Genomic DNA, 9982 nt, shown 5'->3' on the forward strand with positions numbered 1-9982 from the left:
AACCTTACATCCAACAAGGCCAACCTGGTACCCAGCAAGGTCACCCCTCTGGACAAGTAAGACAACCTCAAATCTAGCAAGGCCAACCCACTGTGCAGCTTGGTCTGTCTTCGGGACAAGTTGGTCAGCCTCAAATCCAGCAAGGCCAACCAATTGTTCAGCCTGCTCAACCACCTGGTCAGTCAGGTCAACCTTTAGTTCTTCAAGGTCAACCCATTACCCAACAAGCTCAACCTTCGGGGCAAACGGGTCAACCTCAGTCTCAACCAGGCCAACATTCTAGCCAGATGGGTCAGCCTCAGTTCTCGCAAGGACATCCGTTTGGGCCCGCTCAACCGAGCACTCAAACGCTCGTTGTTTCTCAAGCTCCACCCAGTTTTCAAACCCAATCTGGGCTCCAGAGCCAATCCGGTCTCCAAACTCAAGTTGGCTTTCAAACCCAACCTGCTTATCAAATGCATCCTAGACCCTAGGCACAATTTGGAGCCCAGCTGCCATATGGTTTTCAAAACCTCCAACAGCCCCAAGGGCAACCTCAAATTACCCCATACCAAAATTATCAACAGCCATAGGTTAATCCTTATCAGAATTTTTAGCAACCATATGTTGCTCCTATTGGTCAGGTTGGTAATCAGTGGCTTGATGGTGGTAAAAACTAGGGTCAACCCTCCAGTTACAATTATAATCCCTATGGACAAAACCCTTGTGGGCCAAATCCGTCCGAGCAAAATCAATAGGGGCAACAGAGAACTAGATGGAATTCTAATGTTGTTTCTTACCCTTGGCCTCAGATGTCCTTCAATCATGAATTACCTTTCTTGGCGACATTGGAACTGCCGAATGTGTCCAAACTGACAAATGATCCCATACTTCATAATCCGTATTGGCCACCGGTTCCAACTGAGATTCCCGGTGATTGTCCCAAATTCGACGGTAAGTCTGGAGAAGATCCCCAAGCTCATGTCATGACTTATCACCTATGGTGTTCATCTAATTCATGGCTTGATGATTCCATCTGGCTCCATCTGTTCCAACAGACTCTCACTAGCTCTGCTGCGAAATGGTACATTGAGCTAGATCGCGGAAATTTTCAGGACTTTAACTTGCTTGCTATGGCATTTTTAACTCATTTTTAGTTGCCAAATTGAAATGAAATGGGCACACACCTCCTCACATCCTTCAAACAAGACACAGCCACACATATCTTTGATCATATCAATGAATGGAGGAGGCGTCATCGTCTAATTAAGTTCTGGATCATCGATCAGCTTCTGATTGACTGGTTTACAACCTCGTTCATTGATCCGATAGCCCAGGGCATTTCTATGGGGTCATGTGTAACTGAAGAGCAAGTTATTTCACATGCTTAGTATCTTGACTTGGTTTACTCCCAGTCCAGTACGCTCTATGATTATTTTCCTGATGCTCCGCGACCTGGAACTTCCAAAGCTCTGTCAACGCCATCTATTGATGGTGTCATTGGTTCCATTAATGCATCGTCCAGAAAATCTTCCATGAACCCTGTGAAGCAAAAGTCTACTGCTCCAAACTAAAATGCTTCTCAGGCTCCACCCAATCCTGGTAAAACTTCCGAAGTTAACGTCGTCTAGTCCATCGTAGCAAATAAAACTTCAAAAGATAAAAAGAAGGGAAAAGGAAAGAATAAATCTGATCAACCAAAGCAAGATCCCCTTAAGCCTCCAGCTGAAGAGGTGCCAAGCGCAAGCCTAAGTATCCTTGTCTCATTTGCGACGAGGATCACTATACTAAAGACTGGCCTAGGCGGTCTGAGGTTAGTCGTTTGCTAAAAGGCACCCCTGGGACTCTTGGTATGCTCAAAGAGCCTTTTCCCTCACAATAGACTCAAATGGTGGCTGATCAAACTCAATCCTCTTCCACCTTCGGCTCTCAAGTCTTCATGGCTAGGACAATTCTTGTCCATATTTGTACACAATTAAAAGAATATCCTTCACCTGCCGGGAAGGAAACTGAAGTCCCCTCCAGTATTCCTTCATCCATTACTGGTCCACTCCATATCGAGCAGCCTAGCACTGAGTCAATCATTCGACCTCCTCCCAAAGGACTGCTCTGGAAGTCTTCCTACAACCCTAATGCTCGTGCTGCACAGCACTATAGCATCACTGAGGACTTAGCCCAAGCTCCTTCAGCTATGTCCGCATTAGAAGTCCTCCAGAGCTATCCCTCCCGGAGGAAGTCTCTGCTATCAGCCATTGGTGGCATTGACCCGACCGACTCGGATTTGATTACTTTTGACCTGGATAATCATGTACCGAGACTGCCTCACCAGATCGCCTTCCTCATTCAAGTCATCATCAACTCTAAGAATATTCACTGCACTATTATTGATGAGGGCGCTTCCACTTGCATCATGTATGTTGCTTGTTGGAAGGTTATTAGTTCCCCAACCATGAGTCAGTCTCCTAATACCTTGGAAGCCTTCGATAGGAGAGATTCCCATCCTTATGGTATCCTCCCGTGTCTGCCTATTATCCTGGAAGGGAAGACAGTTGAAGTTGAGGTCAAAGTTGTCGATGCAACTTTAACTTACAACCTCCTCTTAGGACAAAGCTGGACATATGCCATGTGAGCTATGGCTTCATCTCTATTTCGTGTCCTTCATTTTCCCCATCAAGGGAAAATTGTCACAGTAGACCAATTTTCCTTCTTCGCTTCTTCTTCTTTCGATGGCAACATGGCTTTTGTGGAGCATACCTCTGTTCTGTATGAGAGTGTGGGTGCTGGACTTTTTAAAGATACTGCCCTCATGGGTGTTTTTTCACTCCTACCTCCCAACATCTCTCCCATCAGTATGATCTCTGTCCATTCTTATCCTTGGGTCCTTCCTCCTGTTGATCAAGTAGAATCTTTGGGCGATGTCATGCCGTTGAGTCCTGCCGAGCTCAACTATGTCGAAATTGTTTCTGCCTCGGCTTCATCTTCTGAACCTGCTCCTTTGAGCAGGGCTCTCGACACGTATATACAATCCCCTTGGCTCGGAGATAGCGCTTCTTCAAATCCCTTATAGGAAATCTTTCCTTTTGATGAAACGATTATCGAGACTATGTCTTTCGAGGAACCTCCTTGGTTTGATCATCACCATCGCTCCTTGTTTCTCCCTAGCCATGGGGCCATGATTACTTGTATTGAGTAGTTTGCTTCCTGTGTCCCCTCCCAACCCCTTCAGACACCTATTCGAATCCATCAAGTTATCTCTGAAGGCAACATGCGGAACATTACGCAAACCATACCTATCGACATCTCTGTTAAATAGGGGGTTGTCGAGAATATTCACATCGGAGTAACCTGTACCCCAGAGGAGATTCAACTTTATACTGATATTTTTAGAGAATTTCGTGATGTTTTTGCTTGGTCATATGAAGAGATGCCTGGAATTTATCCTAGTATCGTGGTGCATGAAATACCTATGTATCTGGGTGCCAATCCTGTTTGGCAGCATTTACGCCCCGTGCACCCCCGAAAGGCTGCAGCCATTAAAGGAGAAGTTGAAAAACTTCTTAAAGTTGGGTTTATTTACCCTATCCTGCTCACTTATTGGGTTTCTAATATTTTCGCTGTGACCAAGAAGCATGGCACTATTAGGGTTTGTGTTGACTACCACAACATTAATTGTGCCTATTCGAAAGATAACTATCCTATGCCTTTCACTGACCAACTCATTGACGATTGTGATGGAAGTGAGATTTATTCATTTATGGACAGCTTTTTTGGTTACAACCAGATCAACATATCGCCTGCGGATCAACACAAAACCGCCTTCATCTACCCGTGGGGTACCTTCGCCTATAAGAAACTCCCTTTCGGTCTTAAAAATGCCAGTGCTACCTTCCAACACGCAATGTCTTATGCGTTTCATGATATTCGTCACATTGTGCAGCCTTACCTGGATGACCTTCCAACCCATTCAGCAAAGCACCATGACCATCCAAATCACCTCCGCGAAATTTTTCTTCACTGTCGACTCTACCATATCCGTCTTAATACACATAAATGTGTCTTCTGTGTTGAATCCAACAAACTTCTTGGGTTTTTTGTCTCCAAAGAGGGAATCCACCTAGATCCCCTTAAGGTTGAAGCCATTTTGAATCTTCCTCCTCCTACTTCTTTGCAACAATTGCAGAGTTTGCAGGGTAAAGCAAATTTTTTACGCCATTTTATTCCAAACTATGCTGAAGTTTCCAAGGGCTATATGTGGTTATTAAAGCGGGATACCTCCTTTGTTTGGGATGCCGTTGCACAAGAGTCATTCGAGTGACTCAAGGCACTCCTTATTTCTGCTCCGTTGTTACGTCCACCTGATTATCACCGCGACTATACTCTTTATCTGGTCACCGCTTATAGCACCATAGGCATGGTTTTGTTTCAAGACAATGATGATGGTACCAAGCATGTTGTCTATTATCTCAGTCGTAATTTACTTGACATGGAAACTCGATATGCCTATGTTGATAAGTTGGCATTGGAAGCCGTTCATGCCATCCAACGTTTCCACCATTATATACTATTGCGTACAATGAGGGTGATTTCTGACTGCAACCTGATGACATACATCTTGTCACGTCAGTTGCTGGGGGGAAAATAATCGAAATGGATTGTCATCCTTCAAGGGTTTGATTTGGAGTTTACTATGGCCAAATCTAATAAATTTCTCATTTTCGCTGAATTGCTCTGCTCGCTACCATCAGCACCCTCTCGATTAGAGGATCATATTCTGGATGAGTCTCTTTTCTTGATTACTACCCTTGATCCCTGGTACGGGGATATTATTGTCTACCTTCAGACATCCTCCTTTCATCTTGATTTGTCCAAGGATGCTCAGTGACGTATTCGCCATCATTCTCAGCCTTATTGCATTATCGGGGACACCCTATACCGTCTCAGCGTTGACTTTGTTCTCCGTCATTGTCTGACATTTGAGGAAGCCGAACGAGTTTTGAACGAATACCACTCTAGCGCCTGTGGTGGTCATATGTTTGGGTATGATACTGCCCAAAATATCCTCCGCGCTGGTTATTTTTGGCCATCTATTTTTAAGGATTGCATTCTCGTCATCCGCTCTTTTCATGCGTGCCAAATCTTCCAATGAAAGATATGTGCACCTCCCTCTCCTTTACACCATGTCATTACCATCGGCCCTTTTTCCAAATGGGGCATTGATTATATGACCTGTAACCTTCGCTCGGACAGGGGGAAAGGGTATATCATCATTGCCGTCAATTTTTTCACGAAATGGGATAAGGTGATGCCTACATTATCTAATGATAGTAAGACAATGACTCATTTTTTATTCAATCATGTAATTTCTCGATTCGGAGTCCCTCAGGCTATTGTCACTGATCATGGTTCTCATTTATGTAATAATATGATGACTAAGTTAACAAAGCAGCTGGGCTTGCATCATGATATTTCGACGCCGTATTATCCTTAGGCCAATGGCCAAGTAGAAGTTGTCAACACGTTTTGGTCACAATGCTTCAGCGTACCATTGGCATGCACAAGTCTAACTGGCATTTGATGTTGTTTTCTGCCTTATGGGCCTACTGTACTTCAATGAAGGATGCCACCAGATTCACCCCGTTTCAACTGGTTTATGGTCTAGAGGCTACCCTTCCGATTGAATGTGAGATCCCTTCTCTTAATTTAGCTGTCAAATTGCTCCAAACACTACTCCGGTAGAAGAACATCTTCTTTACCTATAGGGGTTAGATGAGACCTGTTGACTAGCCTCTTTAGTCATTGAAGCACAGAAGAAGGGAGTGAAAACTCACTTCGACCAATCTATTACCCCTCGTTCTTTCATTGAAGGAGACCTAGTCCTACTCTACGATCAAGCAAATGATAAGCTGGGGGCAGGCAAATTCGAGCCTATGTGGCATGGGCCTTACATTGTGAAATGTGTTTTGCAGAAAGGGTCCTATGAGCTTATCGATTATGAAGAGAATCCTCTAGATAAGCCCAGGAACGGGCTTTACCTTAAGAAATATTATGCATGAACTTCGTGTGTCTGCTATGTACATACGTGTGTTTTCAATGTGTGTGTTCATGTGTGGCTTGGTGTGTAGGAATAATTGCCACTTATTGTGTCATTTTACTTCTTGTGCAGATGTCTGGTACACCTTACATTGGTTTCGCTGATGGTGCCTATCGTAGTACCTAGAATCTTTCCTCCGCAGCATGGGTGATCTATGATCCTCACGGTGAGTTAGTAGACCTTCAAGGTGTTTTTCTTGGTTGTACCACAAACAATGTCGCTGAATATAGTGTTGTCATTGAATTATTAACTGAGGTTGTTAACCTCGATATTCGTGCATTGGTTGTGAATCTGGATTCTCAACTTGTTGTCCACCAACTTAACGGGCGTTATTCTGTTAGAGAGCCTTGGATTTTAAGGTTGTATTTACGTGTCAGATTATTGGAAAGAAATTTTGATTTTATCACATATCAACACATTCCAAGATGATTAAACACATTAACTGATGCATTGGAAAATTAAGTATTAGACAAACATTTACGCAATATGTAATCAAACATTGTATGAAAGAATTTAGACACAGTAATAAACCATATATAGCATATATAAATATCATGTGGCGCACCGAGGCACTCAAAAATAAGTGTGTATGTCAAAAAATAGAGTCTATGTTCACAATACATCTGAGACACATGTCTCTAAAAAATAGCAGAAAGTAAAGCCTAGGTGTCTACAGTTGTAGATTTTGCTCCCTATAGCAGACCACCACCTGCACTACTCATCTCAAGAGCCTGTGTATCCTAGGTGTCACACCGACAGTATTTCCTTGATACTCCATCGGGACATCCTCGATCCCCCTATAATCCGGGATCCCATCAGTGAGGCCCTCGAGGTTCTGGGCAATCTCCTCCTTTGCATTACTACCTGGGTGAGCCAGAGCCAGCTCTCTGTTGCCCTCCCTCTGTGCCGCAGGAGCTAGTCCCACGAGTCTCTCTGGTCCCACATCTACAAGTAACATAGAAACGACATTTAAGACATATGCATGTAAAAATCCAAAAACATTATAAAAAACAAAACACATAAATAGTGTGGTGTTTGACCAAGTGTTTTACCTCCCTCATCCCACTGCTTGCTAGGTGGGAGTAGCATGTTAGGATCTCTATGGAAATCTATGCCCACATACGGCCAATCCTCGATGTTTATCTTTTGATGATCCAGCCACTCCCAAAACAGTACTCCCCATGATGTTGGCTGACCACCACCTCCTCGTGGCATCACATGTGCCCATCGGGTGATGCGAGTCTCTCACGGTCCCGACACATACAAGTCCATATCCTATAGCTAAAGTGATGGTACCGGCTCCAACATAAGTGGTATCAGAATGGATCCATATCCAAACTGTTTGGTCTCCCCTCATCGACACTTAGTCAGTTGCTTCTTCACGTTAGTGGACACTGCATCGGCCCAGTTGTACATGGTTGGAGCGAGGAAATCAAGGGCTAACCGTAGTTGGGTCTTCATTGCCTCATGCTGTTCTTGAGAGCTCGTTGTTCTCGCAACCATAAACAATACTGAGCGAAGGGTCAAATTCCCCACTGTCGGGATCTGAAGTTTCCCGCTAGTGGATGATTTGCGCGCCCCTAGGCACACCCGTGCTATCAGTATATCAAGAGTCTCATTGGCAACTCGTACACCCTCCATGATTGGTCTCTCACCATGATGAGACAAACCTATCAAGAAATATATGTTCGTCGTATCAAACTCAATGTTCTGACCACGGATGATGAACTTGCCCTCTGTCAGGTTCCAGGAGCAGATCAGCAGCTCGACCAAGTTTGGTTGTGCCCAAAGGTGTGGTGTAAGGAAGAATTTCAATAATCCACAGTCTCGTAGGGCTCTTCTACACTCAGGATCATTAAATTCCCATTCTTCATTGTCATTATGGGTTCTCTCTTGCCATACAAATTCCATTATTGCCCTACATTGAAGAAAAAATGTAATTAGAATCGTTTTTATGGGCTGAATTGCACAATTCATAAAAAATTCAAACTTTACAGCGCCATCGTGATTGTTTTTCAAACAGTAGTGATGACTCAAAATCATAGTTCATTCTTTCCTCGATCGTCACGACAGTACACCTGTCTCTAGTGATGACCTCGACGGTGATGTCTGTTAGCATGCTCGGTCGTCGCTAACCCGTGAGGGATTTCCATGACGACCAAGGAGTTAATTTGAAACAAAAAATCTGTCGAAATCCACCTATGAAACATGAAATTGAACTTAAAAGCGATGAAAATACAGTGCAAGGGATGGTGTACTTACTTGGTAGGAGTCTCGGGTAGGATGGCCAATCACTGATGCCAGAATCGAGCTCTCACGTTTGCACAGGTTTGCACTCAAAAATCACCAAAGGTAAAAATTCAAAGTGTAAATGTGAAAATGAATTACCATGAGCCCTTTTTATAGTAATTTTTCCAAAATTTTAGGGTTTTTGGTTTTTATGTTATATTTTGGGGTTTTGCTTATGGTTTTATGTTTTTTAACCTAATTTTCAAATGTATAGTGCATATTTTATCGAATGGATCTTATACTGCGGTTTTTCTGTGTAGAAACAGGGACAACGGATATGTTTAATGATTAATATATTCTTGATCCATATTTTCTACAAGTCTTCTTTAAGCCCTTTTCCAACTTCCAAAAGACGAAAAAATTTCCGAGTTTTCCCTTTTAACTCGTTAAATGGAATAAAAGGCGGTCCACTTTCAGCTCTTTTCTGACCGTATAAACATGAAAAGATCGTCGGACTTTTGTCATTTCGAGTTCGATACTAGTTATGAAATGACATGTCTTCGATCTTTTTTTTACTTTTTCGGATTAGGGCCACTAATTACGGAAATTACTCCTTGATCGTAATGGTCAAGTGATTCTCTTGAGTATTATTTTATACTTTTCCTGGCTCAAGGGACACAAATTTACGAAAAAGGAACCCCCTGGAGTTTTCTTTTCCGTGTCTTTTTCAAACTCCATAACATGAAAAAGACTCTGATTTTTACCTGTGTCAGACTCATTAAACCCTGACAACATTGGACTCATCACCATGATGAGACTCGAGCTTCTCCTCCCCAGGGCTCATTAAACTATTACTAGGTTAGATTCGTCCGAAGGTCGAACTTAGCTATCCCCTTCAAGCTTGCTTTTCAAAAATAATTGGGGTACTCGCTGGCAATGGTGGGGGAAATTTTGGAAGTCATCATTGGTTACCTACGGCAGCTAGTCACTCTTGAACATCAACACTTTTGCTTCTTGTCGGGTTGGGATATCCTCACATCATCATTGGCCTTCTGGGGTTTTGGGTTGCCATTTTGCCTCATTCCATCTGATCCATGTTGTCTCCATCAGACCTCCAATCCCTTGGTACCAAAATGCTACCACATTCCAGAGTCATGTCACCGATATGTTCAAGAATATAATCCTTCTACAGTTCACACCCTTACCTCCTCCTCTGATGTTCTATTTCACCACCTACCACTTGTTCCTTATCTCACGTCATTGATAGGGGAAACATTATGGCCCTCCTGCGATGGATCATCTCCTGTCCACACTAGCTCATTACCCAGGAGATTGATCTAGAGATCCCCTTAGGTACCTTGGAGCTTGCATGCCTCAATGGCAAGTTCTTCGCACCTGAAAACAGACTTTCATCATTGGTCTTCGATTGGGTGATTCCACCAGTGTTTGACTTCAGCTCATTTTTCACACTTAATGGATTGTACTGGACAATACCTTTAGAACCATTAACATTACTGGTGGTTTCTCTCGTGCTTGTTAACGGTTTCCATCATTGACCGGTAATCAAGCGACTTTCTATCATGCTCAACTTCAGCACATCTGTCCGCATGCTAAAATTTGTACTAAGATTGGTTAAGGGTTTCAAGACCCTGAACTAATATTACATATGTTCGGGCTGCGTGG

Source organism: Pinus tabuliformis, chromosome 8 (genome assembly GCF_031772625.1).
Source record: "Pinus tabuliformis cultivar Carrire ecotype Pingquan chromosome 8, CPIR1, whole genome shotgun sequence".
Classification (NCBI taxonomy): Eukaryota; Viridiplantae; Streptophyta; class Pinopsida; order Pinales; family Pinaceae; genus Pinus; species Pinus tabuliformis.